We start from the raw sequence: 23672 nt of genomic DNA on the forward strand, positions 1-23672 counted from the left end.
GTGGCCTGCCACTTTCAGGTAGTTGGGTGCCGGCGAGCTGGGCTTCATCTTGACGCGCACACAGCGCGTTGCAGTGGTGACAGGACGCGGACCCATCAGGCCTAGGCTGACATGTGAAGCACTTTGCCGTACAGCGACAGCGTTTGAGCCAAGGTTTCACAGGAGAGACGGCACGGGAGAAACACGACGGTCACCTGGGTGACTTGCGGGCTCAGAGGTACAATTGAGACGCGTTCCTCCCCGTTGACGAGGCTGGCAGCGTCGACGACGGCTTCACTCTTTATGGTGACTTGCTAATGGCGTCCGCCGAAGCGTTGGACGCAGTACATGCCATCCAGGTTCGCTATCGAAGTCGTCGAGTTGGCGACGTCTGGAGTTGCTGGTTTGCCATGGTTGCGACGTCTGCCAATTGAATAACGCCTGCCCTTGCGCGGAGATGACCCCGGTCACAACAAGCAGTAGCCGAGACACAGGCTAACGCATATACGCAAGCCCTGCCTTGACGTCCGAATCGAACACACAGTTGAAACAGCCCAAAATGATTACCCGACGCAAATATAGAAAACATACATCCGAGGATTTGCAAAAGCTATTGGAATTTGCAGACCCTACCGGACCATGAATACACAGGAATCGGAGGCGTCAAGAGCGAAATACGCATTCGAACGCCAGCACGCGTCCGAGCGGGTCGAAGGATACGCGATCGTCACGCAACAGATTGCGGCTAAAAACAAGCACTCCAACGCCGCTCGAACGTGTGGTGGCGTACGAAAGGAAGCATTCAACATAAAAGGGTGTTTAAACTTCAAAACGTGTTTTAGCTTTAAAAAAAAAGGAAACGTTCGTCTCTTGCAGGAAGAGGAGGTCGCAAGCCGACGAAGAGGCAAAGGCAACACCTCTGCCTCCTTTTGGGCGTTACCAAAGCCGTGCACATTAAAGGTGATCGCTCTAATGTTTGACATCCATAGTGCTAGAAAAAGCAAGAAGGTGCCTTCAACTGTTCAAGGTTTTCCTGTAACGTGTACAAACACAGCCTGCCCCTCCTGATATGCTTAGTCGTTTCGTGGCTGAGCTTTTCAAGTATTACGGCGAGCAACAAGGTGAACAATAAAGAAACGATAAATTAACGGAAATGACCATCTGTGGTATCGTTCCTCACTTGCGGCAAGTTGTTTTTTTCATCCACTTCCATTTCCATTAACTTATCGTTTCTTTATTTCATTTATTAGGCACAAGTAATTTCCCCTTTGTTGTCCTTGGTGTCAGTGTTTGTGGGATCGTTCCCCGCCTGCGGCAAGTTCTTTTTTAATCCACTTTCATTTCCATTGATTTAGCGGTTCTTTATTTCATTGATTAAGCACAAGTAATTTCCCCTATGTTGTCCATTGGGTCAGTGTTTGTTGTTTTCTTATGATATGACTAATAAATATTGGTCCCTTCGGTTAACCCCCTTTCTTTTCGTTTATTACATAACGAGGGTCTCAAATCCGGCAACATTGATGCCTTCAGGTAGCGTGTGTGGGTTCATTTACTGGTTGCCTCCACCCAAAAAGTCACATTCTCGTGACGCCTGCGGCACAAAGGATGTTCCACGTCCACCGCCAAGGTCTGTGAGTGGTGGCGCTGGCTAACACTCCCAGGGTTCTACAAGGAAACATAAATAGCCAAGAAAGCGGACGGGGAAACGGCGCCGCGGTAGCTCAATTGGTAGAACATCACACGCGAAATGCGAAGGTTGTGGGATCGTTCCCCACCTGCGGCAAGTTGTTTTTCATCCACTTTCATTTCAATTATTTTATCGTTTATTTCATTTAGTAAGCACAAGTAATTTCCCCTATGTTGTCCTTGGTGTCAGTGTTTGTTCGCTTCTTATGACATGGCTATATGTATATAGTGACCGCAACACATGTCTGACTTTCAACTACTTTATCATCATCATTCATTGTACGTCTTCTTCATCTGCATATGTCATCACCAGCAGCACAGCTTGATCCTCGTGGTATTAGCACGAGCTCGGCGGGAATAAAGCGGTTCCTTACATGTGGTGGACAGTGCTTTTCGTTCCCCGAGACCTCTCGCACGTTCTCACTGGAGCTCCGCTCGGGTCGCCGCATAACACCACCGGCCATGCTCGCTTCATCAAATCCAGGCACGTCCGAGGCCGCTGCTACACTGAGGCATTCGCCTTCTGTTGTGACCACCAACAGCCGCCAGCGTGACCCCCAAGACTTCGCTGGTCTACGAGGGGATGACGTAGAGGACTGGCTTCAAAACTACGACCTCGTAAGCGACTTCAACAAGTGGCAAAGTTCACAGAAATTACGGGACGTCCCGTTCTACCTGTCCGATGTCGCGAAAATCTGGTTTTGGAACCATGAGCTCGATCTTTATGACTGGGCGACGTTCACGCAACAGCTTCGGTAGGTTTTCGGTGCCCCAGCTGTTCGCGCTGAGGCCGCGAAGAAGAAGCTCGATGAGCGCATCCAATTCGCTGGGGAATCGTACACCTCATACATTGAGGATGTGCTTTACATTGTGCAAGCATGTGAACGCCGCCGTGTCCCAGAGTGACCAAATACGCCACATTATTAAATCCATAAACACCGTTGCCTTCAATGCCCTTGCTACGCAAAATCCTGCTACCTTCCAGGATGTCATAACTACTTGCCAGCGACTTGAGGAGCTCCAGTCCCTTCGGCTATGCACCGATACATCCGACCTTCGTCTCCCTTCGACCATGGACTTGCGCACGCTTATCCGCGACATCGTCCGCGACATCGTCCGCGAAAAGCTTCACGGGCGGTGCTCTTCCTGCGCTCCGCAAAGTATCGTCCCTTCACCACCGACTGGCTTGCGCGACATCATTCGGCAAGAGATCACGTCCACATAGCGTCTACCGTGCTCCGACGGCCCCTGCTCTCGTCAGGTACCAACGTATGCCGACGCCGCGGCGCTGTCTACACAAGGACACCACCCTCCGCAGTGGCTTCGTTGTCAACGCCAGTGCGTGTAGAACGTCACTACTTCACTCCGCGTCCTGCCAGACCCATACTACCGTGGCTATCGAGGGCACACCTCCCGATTTTGTCGTAGGCGTCAACAGGATGACCAATGTGGCTACGCTCCCAGGAACGTACAAGCGTCCATCCAGCATTGGGCTATCAGCGCACGTCTTGCTGCTTCTCTTATCACCGGTCACCTTCTTCTTCCTACCCTACTGATATGCCCGTGAATTCTCGTGAATCTCGCCGTAGGGCGCCGTCTCCCCGTCGTCGTTCGGTGTCGCCTCTTCGACCCCCTTCTCGTGTCACGAACGCCCTCTCGGAAAACTCCCCGATGCACTTTTAGTAAGGGAAACTGCATCCACTGGACAGCCTACAATTCCTCAGGCGCGACCGTACAACTTGTTGTCAGAGTTTGTAGAAGGTGTATACGTCGAAGCACTCGTAGATACAGGCATTGCCAATTCGATCATTCGTGTTGACTTTTGTTCCCGCTTCCGAAAAGTGGCCACGCCTTACTCCGGCCCTTTTCGTGCAGCGACCAACGCCAATCGGCCAATTCGGCCAATCGGCCAATTCGGCCAATCGCGCAGTGTCCTGTTCGGGTGTCCATAGACGTAATTCGTCACTACATTGTTTTTGCCATATTTCGTGAGTGTACCCACGAACTCATCTTGGGCTGGGACTTCATATCTTCCGCTTCCGCTTCTATCTCTTGTCAGCGCCTCATACAACTGGATGCCACCGGAAATTTTTTTCCTAACCACGAAGAACGCATTCGTCCTGTTACCTCCTGCGATTACGTTCTTTGGCCATCTAGAGAAGAGATTATTAGTGTCAACTACTGCAGCATTGTGGATGGCGCGACGTACTCATTCTACCCTACGACCATACCCTATCGCGAGGGATTCTGATTACCCCTGACCTTATTCACTTTTCTCAGGGGTCTGTATTGCTTACCGCCTTAAACCCAATTCCCGAACTGTGCCATGCTACTGCAACGTGACAATGCCTCCCGCGAACTAGTAATTGCTTACGCTAGTCGTACGGTAACCACTGCAGAGAAGAATTACACTATAACCGAGCAGGAGTGCCTTGCTGTTGTTTGAGCAGTGCAAAAATTTCGCCCATATCTTCGCGGCCGCAATTTCACAGTCGTTACTGACCATTAACGCAGTGTGCTGGCTTTCATCGCTAAAAAATTCATCAGGTCGCCTGGGTCACTGAGTGCTTCGCCTACAGGAGTACGATTTCGATGTCGCCTACAGGGCTGGAAAGAAGCATATAGACGCCGATGCTCTATCCCGCTGCTCTCTGCTGAATCATGATGACTCACCATGGCCTCCCCGTACTAGCGTATGTCCCGAGTCCTCTTCATCGGCTTTACCCATTGCAACCCTCGATTGGCTGAGACCCGACAGCTCATCTGTCCTTGTGTCCTACCAACGTATCGGCCCGTACTGCCGCACTATTCTTCAACGCATGGAAGGTTCTTCGTCACCTTCGAACGCTCGACTTCGTCGACAACTTAATCAATTCAAGCTGCGGAATGGGGATTTACATCGCTACGTTTATCACTTGGATGGCAACAAATGGGTCCCGGTCATACCGCGTTCTCTGCAACGGGAGGTGCTCGAAGCCTTTCACGATCATCCGACGGCCGGTCACCTAGGCTACCACAATACTTACGACGGAATACGAAGTCGATGATCCTGGCCTGGCCTGCCTTCAGCCGTTGCAAAGTACGTTGCATCCTGCGTTCGGCGTTCGTTGTCAAAGACGCAAACGACCAGAAAGAAAACAAAGGCGCAGCCGTCGATACATGCCTTTCGAAATCACTTTGCTTGTGTGGGATTCTCACTTGTTGCATCTTCCAAATGTCAAATATTCCCGAAAATTTAATTTTCTTTCGGCCGCCTTAGAAACAAGCTACTTCATAACCCGGTCTAAATCGTGTGCAGTAGTTCTCCCAAGGTGCAAATGAAGAAGAAGAAGAAGAAGAAGAAGAAGAAGAAGTCGGCTATGCCTAGAATGCGAAATTGTGCATCGCAGGTGTGTGTTTAGGCGCCGAAGACCGCTGAAAGACATCTCCGAGCTGGCTGCAGATGCTGGTACCGTCAGAATTCGGGCGATTACTCTTGCAATCTGATCCATTAGGCCTCGCACAACTGAGGCTTCCTCACCAGTTTTGCTGCCTATTGGAGTGCGCGCTGTACGGCGGCCGTATCTGCTGCAATATTTGGCAGCATCAGAAGCTGCACATGAAGCTGCTCGAGGTTAAAATCTGAAGCATGCACCCCTAGTAGCTGTTTCGAATTCTCGAAAGATGGTGGACTTCCCGACGCTGAGCTATTAAGTATCCCTTCCGGCCTGACGAGCCTGTCAAAACCGCCTTGTTTAAACCTCCGTCGCACCTCATTCATCAGCCGGTCTATGCAATTGCCTAAAAACCTTGCCTAAACGTCTCGTCAGGGCTAAGCTGTGCCGGAGCTGTCGAATATGCATACGTGCCATTATAATGTAAAAGCAAGTCACAGAAACATTAAACATACATCGGGGAATATTGTGGCGAACTATGCTGTGGCATAAATTATAACGACCCTTCAGTGTGGTGTGAAGCCTCTCGCTACCACTGCAGGTATATTATGCTGTGGTACAAAACCTACCTGCACAAAAACTATACGCAGATGCATTAGGATGATTGAACATACATTTGTACATAATACTTTTTTTTTCTTTGTGCATCAATGCTTCCTCTAGTCGCGTTTGTATGTCTTCTCCTGAAACACGACACCCTTTGACGCACACTGAAGGGGGTACGCGGGCTCACGCTGAAATACTGTAAAAGCGCGATGACCGACATAATAAAAGCGTCGAGCAGGCCCAATAACTATTCTGTGGGGGAGAAACATGCTTTGTACACTGCAACAGAATGTAATATGCCGCTGTGTTTCTTTTATTTTTTTCCTTTCTAACGCATAATAGGGGGTGCTTCCTAAACTGCAGCAAATGTCGGGTTCCTTATAGAGAACGCCAGACACGCACCGCTTTTGCTCGCTCGCTAACACGCGATAATGACACCGCTACATTCACATGACAGCGGGCGACAGCCGCTCCAGTAAGGTCTCGCAGAGAGATGAACGGGCGCTCACGGTATGAGGCCACAATGGCGGCCGGCCATATGAGCAGAGATAAAATATACAAATACAAACGAACAGCAACATCTTTAAACTATAGAATATTAGAATCTTGATATACGGTTACGTGACACTTTGACGGAAGCGTAGCTTGATTATTGTTTTTATTTGCGCTCAATAGATGGGTGCCATGATCAAGCGCGCTTCAGTTTCAGCCAAACATGAGCGCAGTCATATCTCCTTTGCGGTGTGTAGCTCTCAGGTAGCATGCCGGGAAGAGTATCGCCGATGCGGTCTTTTTGTAGCGGTCGTGTGTCGCGCCTTGTTTCATCACTTTAACCACGTTTTAACACTCGCCAATTTGGTGGCGCGCGCTTACCAATCCTTCTGTGTGTGTGTGAGTCGCCCGTGACTGGTGGTACAGTTACCAAAAAGACTCCTAAAGGTGCGCGAGCCGCGGGAAAGAAGCCATGCCGCCGTGGAGCTGCTATATATGTTTGGTGCGCTGCGTGGCCGCTGCAAGGAGACGCATTGCCGATGGACAATACTAAAGGTTCTTCGCTTACGTGAGAGTGGCGAGCATCGCTTTTGTTGTGACTGCTGTAAAGAATACCGAAGGCAGCAATAAATGTGACCTAGGTACGCAATGCTTCTTGTTCATTTATTTATTTGCTGGTGTTGTGGGTGTGTGCTTGTGTATGTGCGTGCGCGTGCGTGCGTGCGTGCGTGTGTGTGTGTGTGTGTGTGTGTGTGTGTGTGTGTGTGTGTGTGTGTGTGTGTGTGTGTGTGTGTGTGTGTGTGTGTGTGTGTGTGTGTGTGTGTGTGTGTGTGTGTGTGTGTGTGTGTGTGTGTGTGTGTGTGTGTGTCCTTGATTTCCCCGTAAATTCATGCTCATGCTTACGCTACTCAGTTTTATTGAAGCAAACTACTTGCTCGCTTCATAAACACAGTTTTTTTTATCTCTATCAGTTACCGTGTTAGTTATTCTTAAAGTTCGAGTATATGTTGCACTATTCTGCGTACGCACAGCATTAGACCTAATGCATAGAACGGGTGTTTTGTGCTGATATGGTCATACGTTTACAAATGAATTGTATACTTAATTACAGAATATTAATTGCAGCAATGCACTTTGTAATCACTCAATTGATATCGCGTTTTTGCTGTTTGACTGTCACATCCTTGTGGTGTTTTTGTACTGGAGTACGAACTGACTTGAGAGATAATTTTCATTACTTAGTTAGGGTTTATTATAGTTGTTTTAATTAATTATTATTGCATTTGCATTGTTATCCAAATTTCCTAGACGAGCATACTCAAATTTAGCGTGTTTAATTATATGTTCTGTGCTAATATTTTATTAGTTTGTGGTTTATTTATGCCTCTTTCATTACATGTCAGTAGCTGCTTGCAGTGCCACTTAAATAAGTAACTATAAGACTGCAAGATTACTATTCCGTCCGTGTAGGCTCCACTGCCCAGCAAGGAGATCGGAGAATTAGCAACTTACTGGCCGCAAACAGACATGATTGTGCTGTCAACAGGGATGAGATTGCCTTCCTTATGATAGTCTAAAACTTATATTCGTATTTAGACATATTGTACACGAACCTTCAACATTTACGTCTATTTGCATCATTCCTGGTGCTGCTGTAGAAATCTGTGCTGCCACGCAGCGCTGTGCTCGAAGGTATTTTCATTGTTGCTTCATGGCCGTGAAGAAACAAATACACAGCAAGGCAAGGTGTATTTTTGCTTACGAAAGGAAAACTTTGAGTTACCTTGTTTTGTAATGCAAATAATGCAATCATGAAATTTTTATTAAATGTTTTGTGTTAGCTTCTCTTTTCACAGGTGCTACATACACGAGTTCCATAATGTGCGTGTTGCCGCTTCATATCTCTATAAATTTCCTTTAATGCAGGCAATGTTGCATGCAGAAATGCGTAGTGATTCTGAAATGTGCCACCTTTCCAGACGTGCTTTGCATTGTGCCGAGTACAGTTATTAGAAATCTCGCTATAATGTTTGCAGAAAGTTTCCTTTCAACGTGGACCGCAGCAAAGAAATATGTTGCGGGTCCAACCTTTATACAGTGCATTCAACTCTACAAAAGTAGCACACTGTGTATTTCAACGATTACTCTGTGTTTTGCACATTTAATCCTCAAATTACCAAGTAGATGTGCTAGCTTATTTCAAAAGGTACAACTTTTATGATGCGTCGTGCCTTCTGTACGAGTTGCTGCAAGCTGCCTTGTGTAAATGACCTGCGCTGAAAAAATAGCAAGGCGGCAAAGGTGACTTGTACGCATTCATCCGAACTGTCCTTGAATACTAAGAATAGAGAATTTGAGTTGAAATGTTGATTTCTGCTGAACAAGTTTATAGAAATCGCAACAGAATTTCCGCAGTAATCGTTAGTACAAACATGACCAATACTTGACTGTTTATCGTGGAAATAACCATTTGTGGTTAACGGCAGAGCTGTTAAAGGAGCACTCCATATCCGGTTGCTGGAAGCATTCTGCCTCAGAATAGTCTTAAAAACACATACTGCAAACATGCCGTGAAGTGTATTGCTGTTCCAGTTGAGATATTTATCTACAAAATGTTGCTGCAGGACGTGCAGAAACAATAACTGAAGCAGCAACGCACTTCATTGCAGATTCTGTCTTTCAATTTCTGGAAACTCGTGGCAGGCACAATTTATGGCAAATTGGTATGTTTTCAGTGCTGACTGGCTTCAATATGTTATGACATGTCCATTAAAGAAATGAAAAGCGATAATTACTAAAATTTTGTCTCTAAGTTATTCTATTGTCTATCGCACAAATTCTGATTCCTGCAACCGCTATAAAGCTTTCAAAGCCGTAAAATGACACTTTGTCTAAAGACTTTGTCTTGTGCTTATTAATCTTCATCCCCACTTTTATACTCTGTCTGTTCAGGTCCTCAATCATTTGTGTAACTCGTCCCCAGTGTCGCTGAACAGGACAATGTCATCTGCAAATCTAAGGTTGCTGAGATATTCGCCGTTGATCCTTACTCCTAAGCCTTCCCATTTTAATAGCTTAAATACTTCCTCCAAGCACGCAGTGAATAGCATTGGAGAGATTGTGTCTCCTTGTCTGACCACTTTCTTTATAGGTGTCTTCCTACTTTTCTTGTGGAGAATTAAGGTAGCTGTGGACTCTCTGTAGTTACTTTCCAATATATTTACGTAAACTTCCTGTGCTCCTTGCTTATGCAATGCCTCTATGACTGCTGGTGTCTCAATTGAATCAAATGCCTTTTCGTAATCTATGAAAGCCATATGGAGAGGCTGATTGTACTCTACGGATTTCTCGATTACCTGATTGATGACATGAATGTGATCCATTGTAGAGTATCACATCTTGAAACCTCCGTGTTTCCTTGGTTGACTAAAGTCCAGTGTCGCTCTTATTCTGTTGCAGAAAATCTTGGTGAATATTTTATATAATATTGGAAGTAAGCTAATGGGTTTATAATTTTTCAACTCATTAACGTCTCCCTATTTGTGGATTAGTATAATGTTGACATTCTTCCAGTTCTCTGGGACCCTTGAAGTCGATAGGAAGTTTGTATAAAGGGCCGCTAGTTTTTCAAGCATTATATACCGTTGAATTTATAGGTGCACGAAATTGTGAGAATATACCCCTGTATAAAGCGTTACTTGAGTAAAGGTTACAATTTTATTCTTAGTTTCTAGGTGCACAAATGTGCACTTTCAGTAAAGGTTTGTTGAGTAAAGGTTACTATAAAATTTCTATTTATAAGTGCACAAAATTGTGAGAATATGTCCCTTTATTAAACGGCCTGCTGAAGCTTAAGGTGGCTTTTCCGCATGACTTAGTCGTCCAGTGGCTGAGGTTTTTAGGTATTCCTGGGGGCAACGATCTCGGAAGCCGCGTCTAAACCAGTGTGCCGATACCTTGTGAGGCGGAAAATGTTGTTTAAGTATGATTTTAGATTGAGTAAGGTTTCTTACCCCCGTAGGGGTGGGTGGGCCGATCCCGGAGGCAGTGCAATACCGGGCCTACCCATGACGGAGGTGAAGCGAGCTTCAAACACTCCGCCCCTTTCCAAAAATAAGTTTAATATGTTGGGTCCAATTAGGACCCGTATCAGATATTAGGCTGATAAGAACAGATACTGTTCTGTAATACTATATACTATACTATACTATACTAGATACTAGATACTATACTAGATACTATACATACTATATATACTAGATACTATACATACTGTAAGTCGTATGTATAGAACTATGTACACAGACATTAGAGAACTACACACTGTGAAACAGGGAAAACAGGGAGAAGGCGGGAGATGGAATGTCAAGGCGATGAGCAAAACGAGAACAAGGTGAAATCGGGAGCCAACGTTTCGACAAGTGGCCTTGAAACAGAGTACACTTGTAGAAAGCTTGGCTTCCGCTTTCACCTTGTTCTCGTTTTGCTCATCACACTGTGACACAGACACTTTACATATATGATGATAAGGAACATTGTGTATAATACAGGGAAATGAAATTGAAAATAGTAACCTGAAGTTTCAATTGAAGTGGCACATTTATCGCCACTCCTGACGGGAGACTAGATGCACTCGGCCGTTCTGAACCCAAACAAACGGGTACGACCAATAGCGGAGAAACCCCTGTTCCCCGAGGAAGAAAAGTTCGTCCGAAAGGAAAGCTAACATCGCCCGCTTCAGGCGGCCCAGCATACGCCTAATTGTTCGACGGCGACAGTTGTCTGCCACCGCTTCACAGCGAATACGCCAAAGGCTGAACAGGGCTGCCACGAGCAGCGAAACGCCCACGCGGAAACCTTCCGCTCGATACAAATTCTCGGACGCCCTGGCCTGGAAACCCCGCATGGACTGCGGGCCACAATACACGTGCGACAACGCACGAACGGGCAAAGGCGACCACCTCTGCCTGCTTTTGGACGCTACGAAAACCATGCACATTAAAAGTGATCACCTTGAGGTGAAGATTCATATTGCCAGATAACGGTTAGGGTACCTTTAACTGTCAGGGGCGAGTTCAATTGAACCGAAATCGGCGCAGAAAGTCTCACTTTTACCGCGCTGGCGACCCAGCGGAAGCAAGAGGCTTCCGGGGTCGAAAGGAAGCCCTCAATGGGCTCCTGTCACGGAACGGAATGTCCGAGTCACTGGTCGAGCCGTGGTGCCTTTTCGTGCCAGTGGTAGTGAGGGAGGGCGGTACGAAAATGTCCGGGCTGCTGCCGCTCAAGTCACTAGGAGCACTGTCCTCCCGCATTCTTGTGCAAGAGCTGGTAGATGCGTCGCACACGGATGCTGCGTCGTCCTCCTGGCCTGGCGTCTCATCTAATGGCCGAGAAGCCACTATACTTTGATCTTAGCCAAAAGGCCGAGAAGCTACTAGACTTTGATCTTAGCCAAAAGGCCGAGAAAGCCACTACACTTTCACCTTAGCCAAAAGGCCGAGAAGCTAGACTTCGATCTTAGCCAGATGGCCGAGAAGCTACTAGACCTTGATCTTAGCCAAAAGGCCGAGAAGCCACTACACTTTGATCTTAGCCAAAAGGCCGAGAAGCCACTAGACTTTGATCTTAGCCAAAAGGCCGAGAAACCACTACACTTTGACCTTAGCCAAAAGGCCGAGAAGCCACTACACTTTGATCTTAGCCAAAAGGCCGAGAAGCCACTAGACTTTGATCTTATCCAAAAACCACTACACTTTGATCTTAGCCAAAAGGCCGAGAAGCTACTAGACTTTAATCTTAGTCAAAAGACCGAGAAACCACTACACTTTGATCTTAGCCAAAAGGCCGAGAAGCCACTACACTTTGATCTTAGCCAAAAGGCCGAGAAGCCACTACACTTTGATCTTTGTCGTGTCGGTAAGATGTTTCATTTCCTGCGCCACTCAAATTCTTTAGCTTCTGTTGATGCTTTCATTTTCGCTATGTGTGCCCATTTTCCTTTCTTTGTTTCTTCGTTTTCTTCTGTTGTTAGTTCACGAATGGCGAATTCTTCGCTGAATGTTTTAACTGGTGTTTTCATTAGATATAGTTCTGGTGTTTGTAGTATTATTCTTTTGACTCCCGTGACTGCTCGATAAAATGGTAATGGTTGTTCTGCGGTCGGTCCATGGTGTATATCTGGAGAGAAAGTTTGCTTTAGAGTACTTAACCAGTATATCATTAGATTTCTTCCGAGATACGTGTTGTTGTCCGCTATTGTTTGTGTGGTTTTTGTGCTGATTACACGGGATATTATGGAAATGTTCGGTAAACTTAGTCCGCCTCTGCTTTCGGGTAGTTCAAGAATGTTTCTTCTGATCGGTGGGCTTTTTTTATTCCATAAAGAACTTGACATCATTTTGGTTAATTTGGCTACTGTCTGTTTTGGCATTGTGGCTACTTTAGCTACATAAAATGCGTATGCGCACGTTCTGGTCTTAATGATTTCGATGCGTCCCTTAAGAGACAGATCATATCTTTCTGCTTCTGTGATGACTTTTTCGGATTTCTTTATAGCTTCCGTCCAGGTTTTCAGAGCTATTCCGTTTGAATTGAAAGTTATTCCAAGTACTTTAATCGTGTCTAAAAGTTGTATGTGTGCTGGCAATTTTTCTGTAGGGAAATCGAAAAGTAGGGCTTTAGTTTTTGTTGAATTTAATTGGGCGCCTGATATCTGTGAATATTCAAAGAAAATTTGTTCAAATGTGCGTAAGCTGCTGGTGTCTCTGATAAATAATGCTCTGTCGTCTGCGTAAGCGGCTATTTTGACCGCCTCTTGCCTTATCATGGGAAAACCTCTAATTTTCTTTGAATTAGCTACTTTTCTTAAAAGGGGATCTAAGGACAAAACGAATAAAGGGGCTGACAAGGCGCATCCTTGTCTCACACCCCTTGTTATGGAGATTGCCGGTGTGAGCTCTCTATTACGATTTTGCTTTTAACATCTGTGTACAGTGTCTTTATATAGTCTATAAAATCATTAGGCATGCCGAAAGCTTCTAAAGTCTTAATGAGGTAGTCGTGTTCCACGCGGTCAAAAGCCTTAGATTGATCTATTGTAACATAGAAACCTTGAAGTTGTTTGTTTTGCATATATTCAAAGACGTCTCTTGTTAATGTTAGGGTTGCGAGTATAGATCTGCCTGGGACTGAAGATGTTTGGTAGGGTTAAATTAATTCCAGAAGAATTTTCGTTAGTCGTTTCGAAAGTACTGTAGTAAGTATCTTATAGTCTGTGTTTAGTAATGTTATAGGTCTCCACGCTCCGGGATCTGTGGTGTCTGCGCCTTCCTTAGGTATAAGTGTTATATGTCCTGTATTAAATGATGCTGGTTTCTGTTTGTTGTTAATGAAATTATTTAACATCTGTAAGAGAGTTTCGGCTATTTCTTCGAAAAAAGTATGGTAAAAGCCGGTCATTAAACCATCGGGTCCAGGAGCTGTTGTATGTTTCATTGATTTAATTACTGTTCTTAATTCTTGTTTGGTTATGGGTGCACAGAGTTCTTCTCTGTCTATCTTATGGTTTTCCATTGTGTCGCAAAAGGCGTTTATTATATCTCTGTAGTTGCTGGGTTTGTGGTGTTCGGTTTGACAAATTCTCCTGAAATGTTCTGCTAATATTTCTTTGATTTCTTGTGCGTCTGTCGTGCTTGTGCCATCATTTGTTTTAATCTCAGTTATTCGGGTTTGTTTGGGAGGTCTTAATGAAGTATCATGAGCATATAGTGTGTCTGTATCTCCATTTCCTGTGAGCTTTAGTTGTGTAGCTTTCTGCATTGCTTGCGACGCTTCTCGTATTGTTTGGTCGTATTTTGTCTTCATCACCTCTAAGTATTCTTGAGTTGTAAAAGTTAGTTCACCCCCCTTTTCAATTATTCTGATTCTTCTTAATATTTCTGTAAGAGTTTCTGTTATGCGATTGCATCGATTTTTGTCCGGCAGTTTTTAGGATCTCTTTCCATTCTTCCTTTATTTCGTCGCAATCTTTAGTGTGGTGTTGATTTTGTTCCTGCAGTGTGCGTTGTATTTCTCTTTTAATTTCCTCTTGGCTTTGTGTGTCATATAAGAGGGCAGCGTTCATTCTCCATGTGTTCTGATTTCTTAATCTTGTTGGGCTGCCTTTAATTGTGGCCGATACCGGTTTGTGATCACTGATGTCTAAGAGTTCTGGTGGTAGTGTGTGTATTTGGCAGTTTTATAGCTGCTGTCTTAAGGTATGGGCTATATAAATTCTATCTATTCTGCTGGCTGTGTGTCGTGATGTTCTTGTGGGTTCGAATCCATGTATCTGATAGTCTGTGCTGTATTAATATCTCTCTCAACTCTTTTGCGTGGTAATTAGACGCCCCTTGCCCTGGTCCTCTGATGTCCCGTGTTGTGTCTAGAACGCAATTAAAGTCTTCAAGAATGATGTACTGCCTGTGTTCTAAAAGATATGTTCTTAATTTTTTAAAGAATTTGTTTGTGAGACTTCTCGTTACGGGTGCGTATACATTAATAATTCTTACTCTTTTTCCATCCATAAAACAGTCCACCGCTGTTATTCTCCCCTCAGTGTCACAAGTGTAGTGTGCACTTTCTCTGTATTTAGTTGAAAGAAAAACAATGCCTGTACCTCGGGAACGAGCATCTGTTAATGAGAAGAAGGCATCTAGTCCGAATCTATTTTTGAACTCTATTACACCTCTTGGTGCTCTGAAATTTGTTTCTTGTATGCACAGGATGTCTATTTAGTTTTGCCTACAGAAATGAATTATCTCTCTTTGTTTGTCCGTATCTCGGAATCCCCGTACGTTAAATGACATAACGTTGAGTTTGGACATATCTTGGTGCAGGGACAAGAGCAAAAGAAAGGAAAAGAGGATTTGAAGAAAGACTGGAAGATGTCCCTCCCCATTTAACAGATGCTCGTTGTGCATAATTGTTTAGCATTTGTCTGCGGTGCCACTACTCGTCAGAAAAGGAAATAAGAGCGACAGCGGATGTATAGTATGGCACAGGAGAGTGTTCCTTATTATTCGATGTGGTTGAGTTCAGTATAGCTTAGAAATTAAATGTAATGCACACATGTATGTTTCCTTTTTTTTGTGCGGCTGTTCCTAGTTTGCATCATAGAAATTGGTGATCTTGTAGTGATAATAGTTCATTGTTCGGGCAATTTGACACGTGCGATGTGACATCGGTATAATAGAATAAGTGCTACTTTTTCGACAGAGCAGTGCACGTGCGTGCACATGTATCGCGCCGATGGTTATGAAAGATAGGCCGGTTAAAGTGGGCGCGACGGCCCTGTGATAAAACGCTAAGGGAGAGGGATAGCCTCTGTTCGGCCGTTCTTAATCATTGTTAGCTGTGCTGTGTTGCCGTAGAACGGCACCATTAGTTATAGAAAACCATAAAGGAAGGTTTGTTTTAAATGAAGGGCCGGCAGGAATCTGCATGTAAAGTGCCCTGCTCTGTCGATTATGTTGTTCTTGCATTATAGCGGGAGAAAGCGCATTAAGGTCATAGCATGTAAAACACTGCACAATGTGTGTGATGAAACTTATGTCTAAGAAAATATAGACTAGAACATATCATTATCGCTTACGTCGTCCGCAGACGAGTAGTGCGAGTTGGCTGGAGACTCCACCCGTGGTTTCTTGGTGCTCGATGCTTTGGCACCGGACACATCACTTCCGCTGCTAGCTGAATCTGGTTTGAGTCTTCGCTGGGACCTCGAACGGTCGCGTCGAAGTTCTGGCAGCTTTGTGGTCACAGCCTCTGGTATCCATGATTCTTTGATGTTCTTTTGGGCATTGTTTGTCTGGTTCGCTAACCGGGTGGTGATGCTCGTCATCGGTCTGAGAGGTCGATTGTCCATGTTTTCTGGTGGTGTCATTGTAATCGGTTTCCGGTTGTTGCCCTTTGTTTCCTCCTTCTTCGTTTGGGTGTCATCAACATCTCCTGTGCGAGAGTTGTTCTCATCCTCCAACTTCTGGGGCGGCTTCTGGTGGCGTTGCGTCGTCCGACGAACATTTCCGCTCGTCGTTTGATTCCCAGCTTGAGGCTTCGCTTTGACTTGTGCTTGCTGTTTCTGTTGGGGTTTGGCTTGTGCTCGGGCTGCTGGTCATCAGTTTTGTGGTTTCCATCGCTTCTAAATCATTTATAAGCGTTGCCTTTAGGGTTGCACTTCTTGATGATGTCGTTGGTTTCATCAAGATGGTCGTTTGTCTTGTCGGTGATCATGATAGCGAAGAGGGTGTTGCGGGCTGTGCATCTTTCCTATCGCTTGACATTATTGCCGCCGCGTAAGATCTTGGTAGAAAACAGTCCCTCGTTGAATGTTCTCTGCCGCATCTACGACATTTCCCCGTGCATTCCGCAGTGCTATGGCCATAACTCTTGCAGCGATCGCAGTGCGGTGTGGTGCAGGTCGCTGCTACATGTCCTTCTTCATTGCACTTGGGGCATACGCGGTGCATGCCCCTATATTCCAACATAGCTCTGTGGCCTTAGATAGTTAGGAAATTGGGGGCTGGCTTGGTCATTTCTAGTTTGGCAACGCGTGTGCCATTGAATACACTTTGTCTTGAGTGCATGGCTGCGAACATGACATCTCGGACTTTGCCAAACGGTTGAAGTGCTGCTGTTACTGCTTCGTGGGGGATGTACGGCGGAAGACCAAAAATGTTTACTGGTACACATGGCGTTCCCACTGCTTCAACAGGAATTTCATTTTCGGTTATCTTAAAGCTGCCTTGAACAAGAAGCTGTGTTGCTTGTTCAGGTGTCGTGACACACACGAGGAACTTCAACCCTCCAAGATGTTGCGAGAATAGTACGCCATCGGCGCCGGTAACTTCTTCTACGCTGTCAATAATTTCATCCACAAATGTGGTAGAATCTGGTACCGTGGACAAGAAACAATGTTCCTTGTTCCTTAGGAGGGGGTGGAACTTGGCGGGAAGCCCTTCTCTTGGGGAAAGAAAAGCAGAGTGGGCGTACCACACGGCCTTCTAATCTTGTCAAACTGATAGTCTTGTGCTTACTGGGGTGTGACTCTTGTTATCTGCCTCGGCCTGCTGGACCCATCCAGGCACGGCCGATGGCGCTGGCGTTCTTGACTGTCTGGTTGCTCCGGGGCCCGGCAAATGGTGCTGATCAGGGCGCTATGAATGGGGAGGAGATAACCGGCTTGTCGCCGGTCGTTCAAGATGCGGTGGTTCCCAAGGCTCAGCTAGAGGGCGCCAGGAGGGTACGCAGCTGATGCCGTTGTCTGGGAAGATCTTGAGGGTCTCCTGGGCGTCTCCGTCTTGAGGGCGAGACCCCAGGCACACGCCGATCACTCGTCGGAAACTCTTCTCGGCCCGGGGACACTTAGCCGGAATCTTAGCCAAAAGGCAGTTCGTACGCGTCAAGAAGCGCAAACTGCTGCACCAGCCGACTTAACTCCCTGGCGTTGCCGTTCGGCCTGCCCCTGCCAGGGCCCAGGACATCTGCATCCGAGTCAAGCACACAATTTAAGTCGCCCAAAGGAATTACCGGGCGCGAATCTAGGAAATATATACCTAATGATTTGAAAAAGGTGTTAGAATTTGCAGATTGCGCCGGACCATGGATACACAGTAATCGAATGCGTACAGAGTGAAATGTGCAGTCGAACGCCAGCACGCGTCCGAGCGCGTCAAAGGTTACGTGATAGGCGCGCAACAGATTACGATTAAGAACAAGAACTCCAACACCGCTCGAACGCGTGGTGGCGCACAAGAAAAAGCAGTCAATATTGAAAGAGCGCTTGAACATCAAGACATCGCTTAGCTTAAACAAATTTGTTTCTTGCAAGAAGAGGAGGTCGCAAACCGACGAACGGCCAAAGGCGACCACCTCTTCCTGCTTTTGAACCCCACGGAAACCATGCACATTAAATGTGATCACTCTGAGGTGAAGATCCATATTGCTAGATAACGGATAGGGTACCTTTAACTGTCGGGGGCGAGTTCAACTGCGCCGAAATCGGCGCAGAAAGTCTCACTTTTTCCGCGCTGGCGACCCGGCAGAAGCCCGAGGCTTCCGGGCTCGAGAGGAAGCCCTCAATGGGCTTGCGTCACGGTACAAAATGTCCGAGTCGCTGGTCGAGCCGTAGTGCCTTTTCGTGCCAGCGGTGGGGAGGGAGGGTGATGCAAAAATGTCCGGGCTGCTACCACTGAAGTCACTAGGAGTACTGTCCTCCTCGATTCTTGTAGACGACGCACACGAAGAGCTGGTGGATGCGTCGCACAGGGACGCCGCGCCGTCATCCTGGCCTGGCGTCTCATCAATCGGATTACACGCCACGGAGTCTACAGACAAACAAGGCGACAACACGGCCTTTGGAGCGTTGTCCTCTGTGGGCTGTCACGATGTTAGGGGCTCGACGCCGTGTTCACCGGCTGTTTCCTGGGTACAGTGCACTAGAAAATATTCCAATACTTCTAGTTCACTGTACTCTTGGGTACACGAATTTTGGCCGGTTCCAGAAGACTTCCGCCGTTCTCCTGTTCGGGGCTGGCGGGGGACACTGCCGGCGTTTCAGCTGGCGTTTCAGACAGCGCCGTACAATGAATACACAGTAATCGGATGCGTATATAATGGAATCTATAGTCGAACGCCTGCACGCGTCCGAGCGCGTCGAAGGTTACGTAATCGTTGCGCAACATATTTCGGTTAAAAACAAGCACTCGAACACTGCTCGAACGAGTGGTGGCGTACGAAAAGAAGCAATCAGTATTAAAAGCGGGCTTAAACTTCAAGACATCGCTTAATTTTAAAAAAAGTTCGTCTCTTGCAGGATGACGACGTCGCAAGCCGACGAATACCTGCTTTTGGACGTTACGAAAGGCATGCAGATGAAAGGTGATCGCTCTAAGGTTTAAGATCCATAGTGCTATAATATCCGAGAAGGCACCTTTAACTGCTCGAGGTTTTTCTGTAACGTATACAAAGAAAATAGTGCCTGCCGCTTCTGAAATTGAAGGTAGCTTTTTTGCATAGCTTGGGTGTCTAATGGCTGAGCTTTTCAAAAATTGTGGGGAGCGCAAATGATACCTCGATTTACGGCGTGTCACTAATGTGATACATTATAGAACTTACACTGTGAAACAGACATTTTACATGTATGGTGATCAGAAACATTGTGTATGATACAAGGAAATGGAACTGAAAATAGTACCCTGAAGCTACAATTGAAGTGGCATATTTATCGCCACTCCGGACGAAAGACTAGATGCACTCGGCCGCTCCGAACCCAAACAAACGGGCACGACCAGTGGCGGAGAAACTCCAGTTCCCCGAGGAAGAACAATTCGTCCGAGAGGAAAGCGAACACCTCTCACCTCAAGCGGCCCACTATGGGCCACATTGCTCGACGGCGACAGTTACCTGCCACTGCTTCACAGCGATTACGCCAAAGGCTGAACAGGGCCGCCACGAGAAGGCCCGCGAAACGCCCGCGCGGAATCCTTCCGCTCGATACAAATTCCCAGACGCCCTGGCCTCGAAACGCCGCACGGACGGCGCGCCAAAATACACGTGCCCCGCAGGGGCGTCTGCGTAAGCAGGCGTTTGGTGCGTTGCGACACCACGTACCCGAGCACACGAGGGTTGGACCCTCCCGCGTGTAGCCGTGCGCGGCTTAGCCGTGTCCGGGGAAAGGGGGATCCTGGGGGTTGAGCCAATGCCGGGTGTTTGGACCTTTGCGGCCCCTCGGCGGCGGCAACACACCCCTTTGGCCTCGGCCTCACGTAGACGGCACCCCTGGACTGACCCACCCGGGGGAAATTGGTAGTTGCCTTTTCCTATCCTCCTCTCTAATCTTCGTCTTTCTCTTCCTTTCGGTCTTTCCTGTGTCCTCCTAGCTTCCTTTTTATTTCCACTTTTCCCAGGCAGCAAGGGTGAACCTTGTGTGGTATAGCCAACCTTGGTTACAACAGATTTGGTTATAGTAGTGCCGTACGGCTGGCGCGTGCAGGACGTGTCTTTTCACGGTCCTGCAGCGTCCCCTTGTTGGGCTCCATGGTGGGTGGCTGGCGGTGCTGCCGAATTTCCGCATACATCTATGGCAAGTTGTTTTCCACCCCTTCCTGATCGCCCTCATAATCGAGGGCGCACCGAAGAAGTATTTAGGTTCTACGGTCGTCATAATGAAAGCTTTCCCAAATTTCATGTCACTCACTCGGAGAAAACAGCAAAGTGAGCGAGAATGATCTCTCCTTTTCTAGTATCTAAATCAATAGCCGATATTCTTGGCCAAGGCTTTAAAGTAACCAAACTTGCAAGTGGAGATCTCCTTTTGGAACTCCGAGATAAAAATCAGTTTGTAAAGCTGCCGAATCTTGTCTCTTTTGGGGACGTTCCAGTGAATGTGACACCGCATCGCACTATGAACACCAGCCGTGGTGTTGTATCTGATAGTGACCTGATTGATCTGACAGAGGCTCAACTACTTGAAGGCTACAGTGACCAGAATGTGATCAGTGTAAAACGAATCAAAATGAGGCGCGACGGTAAAGAAATTCAGACTAGCATCTTATTCTTACATTTGGTTCAAGTGTTCTGCCCGAAACAATCGAGGCAGGCTATGTGAAGATCAGGGTGAGGCCGTATATCCCAAATCCCCACCGATGTTTTAAGTGTCAAAGGTTTGGCCACAGTTCCCAGAACTGCCGTGGCCGACTAACCTGTGCCAAATGTAGCGACCATGAACATCCGTCCAAGTCATGCAAGAACACTCCACACTGTGTGAATTGTGAAAGGGAGCACCCCGCGTACTCGCGGTCCTGCCCACATTGGAAAAAAAAGGAAATAGTGGCAATCAAAACCAAAGAGAATATTTCTTTTAAGGAGGCACGCAAGCGCGTATCCTTTTCACCGAAGAATAGCTTTGCCGAAGTGGCGCGTCAGGGGCCAGCGCCACAACGGCCTCCGGCGGCTGTCCGGCACACACCTAGTAAGCTGGCAGTGACCTCACCTGCCCCCTCGGCGGTTGCGGCTAGCGCTGCTCCGTCATCCGAGAAGGGGCCGTCGACCTCCGGGCTGGTGGCCTCAAGGGCCTCATCCTTTGAGAAGAGGCTTCCTCAACAAACAAATCGCTCGCAAGAGCGGGTGTCCAGCGCTTCGCAGGAGGCGATGGACACGACACCAAGTCAAACGGCGCCACTAGCGCCTAAGGAGCGGCGAGAATCGCTCAACCGCTCCAAAAAAGAGAAACATCGCATTACAGGACCGGAAAAGGCTCCTGTAACCTAAATTCTCTTTCTAGACACACAACACTAACCTCGCTCCCGTTATGGATACCCAACTAATACAATGGAACGTGAGAGGACTTCTTCACAATCTTGATGTTAAAGAACTCCTTCGCAAATTCACTCCAAAGGTGCTGTGTGTCCAAGAAACACACCTGAAAGTAACAGAGACCAACTTTCTAAGGCAATATGCCACTTTCCGCAAAGACCGCGAAGATGCACTCACCTCAGGGGGTGTAGCCGTAATAGTCGATAAGGGCGTTGCATGTCAGCAAATCAAACTCCGAACTCTCCTTGAGGCAGTTGCAGTCCGAGCTGTGCTGTTTGGTAAGTTAATCACAGTTTGTTCGATATACGTCTCCCCCTCCTGTCAAATTTCTAAAGCAGAGTTTCAAAGCCTTATCGATGAACTTCTTCCACCATACATAGTCGTTGGTGATTTAAACGCACATAGCCCCCCTGCGGGACGACTCGAGTTCCGATGCGCGTGGGCGCCTGACAGAAAATTTTCTGTTTTCTTCAGGTGCATGTTTATTGAACAAAGAACCAATGTATTACAATGTTACACCTAACACATACTCGTCCATAGACTTGAGCATCGTTTCGAGTTGACCATTTCCTTACCTGGAGTGGTCTGTTCTCAAGAACCCCTATGGGAGTGACCACTTCCCGATGATATTAAACCTAACCAAACCAGATGCATGCTCGCCGCATTTCCCTCGATGGAACTTCGAATCAGCAAACTGGGAACTGCTTCGAGAAATCACGTGTTTAGGATGGGACGACATTTCTGATTTTAATATAGACGATGCTGTGGCATACCTAACTGGTTTTATTATTGACGCAGCAACAAAATGCATTAAACAATTTAACGGACTGGCAAAGAACCGTTGCATCCCGTGGCGGAATGACGAATGTCGAAATGCACGCAAAAATCAAAACAAAGCTTGGGGATTGCTTCGCAATTCTCCAACAGCTGAAAACCTTATTAATTTCAAACAAGTCAAATCTCAAGGCAGAAGAATACGTCGACGTGCGAAGAGAGAGAGCTGGGAGCGGTACATATCTAAAATAAATACTTACAAAGATGAGGCGAAAGTGTGGAATAGGGTGAATAAACTAAAAGGCCGGGAGACGAACCCCCTACCCTTAGTAAGTACCCATGGAGATGGCCTGGAAGACCAGGCAGACTGTCTGGGGAAACACTTTGAGTATATCTCCAGTGCATCGCATTACTCACAGTCATTCCTGAAGTTCAAAGAATGCGCAGAGCGACAGCGCCTTGATCGGAAATGTGCCCAAAATGAAGATTACAACCACCCGTTCAGTTTAGCTGAGCTCAAAACTTCTCTTGCTTGTTGCAACAGCTCAGCACCAGGTGGTAACCGTATCATTTATGAAATGATCAAGTACCTGCATCCTGAAACACAGAAAAAACTCCTCTCACTTTTTGATGTCATGTGGGCCGCTGGGTATATTCCATCTTCTTGGAAAGAAGCTGTAATAATACCCATACTCAAACAAGGTAAGGACCCGTCCTTACCTAGTAGTTACAGGCCTATCGCTTTGACAAGCTATTTCTGCAAGCTCTTTGAAAAGATGATAAACCGGCGCCTAATCTATATCCTTGAGAGCAATAGACTACTAGATCCTTACCAGTGTGGTTTCAGAGAAGGCAGGTCGACCGCAGACCACCTTGTCCGCATTGAGGCAAATATAAGGGATGCCTTCATAAACAAACAGTTTTTTCTCTCCGTATTTCTTGATTTGGAGAAAGCATACGGCACCACATGGCGCTTCGGTATTATTCGAGACCTTTCCGCTATGGGTATCCGCGGGAGTATGTTAAGTATCATTAAAAGTTACCTTTCTAACCGCACGTTTCGTGTTAGGGTGGGCCATGCCTTGTCAAGGTCTTTCACCCAGGAAACTGGTGTTCCACAAGGTGGTGTACTAAGCTGCACACTCTTTATTGTGAAAATGAATTCTTTGGGCATGGCTATCCCACGAACGATGTCATACTCTGTATATGTAGATGACGTGCAGCTTGGTTTTAAATCATGCAACCTAACTATCTGCGAACGACATGTCCAGCATGCCTTAAATAAAGTGGCAAAATGGGCTGACGAAAACGGTTTCAGGTTGAGCACACAGAATTCTTTTCACGAATAAGACAGGAATAGTACTACGTCCTGCTATTGAGCTCTCTGGTAGCAGATTACCTGTAAGCGCC

The 23672-nt window shown here is 46.7% G+C and overlaps 1 non-coding gene across 1 annotated transcript; it reads right to left on the bottom strand.

Annotated features, from left to right (window-relative positions):
- Positions 1-10159: 10159 nt before the first annotated feature.
- On the bottom strand, positions 10160-10348 carry LOC126534999 (U2 spliceosomal RNA). The gene has a single exon (XR_007600448.1). It is a non-coding gene; the product is annotated as a U2 spliceosomal RNA (small nuclear RNA).
- Positions 10349-23672: the final 13324 nt, after the last annotated feature.

The sequence above is a fragment of the Dermacentor andersoni genome, chromosome 7 (assembly GCF_023375885.2).
Source record: "Dermacentor andersoni chromosome 7, qqDerAnde1_hic_scaffold, whole genome shotgun sequence".
NCBI classification, from domain to species: domain Eukaryota; kingdom Metazoa; phylum Arthropoda; class Arachnida; order Ixodida; family Ixodidae; genus Dermacentor; species Dermacentor andersoni.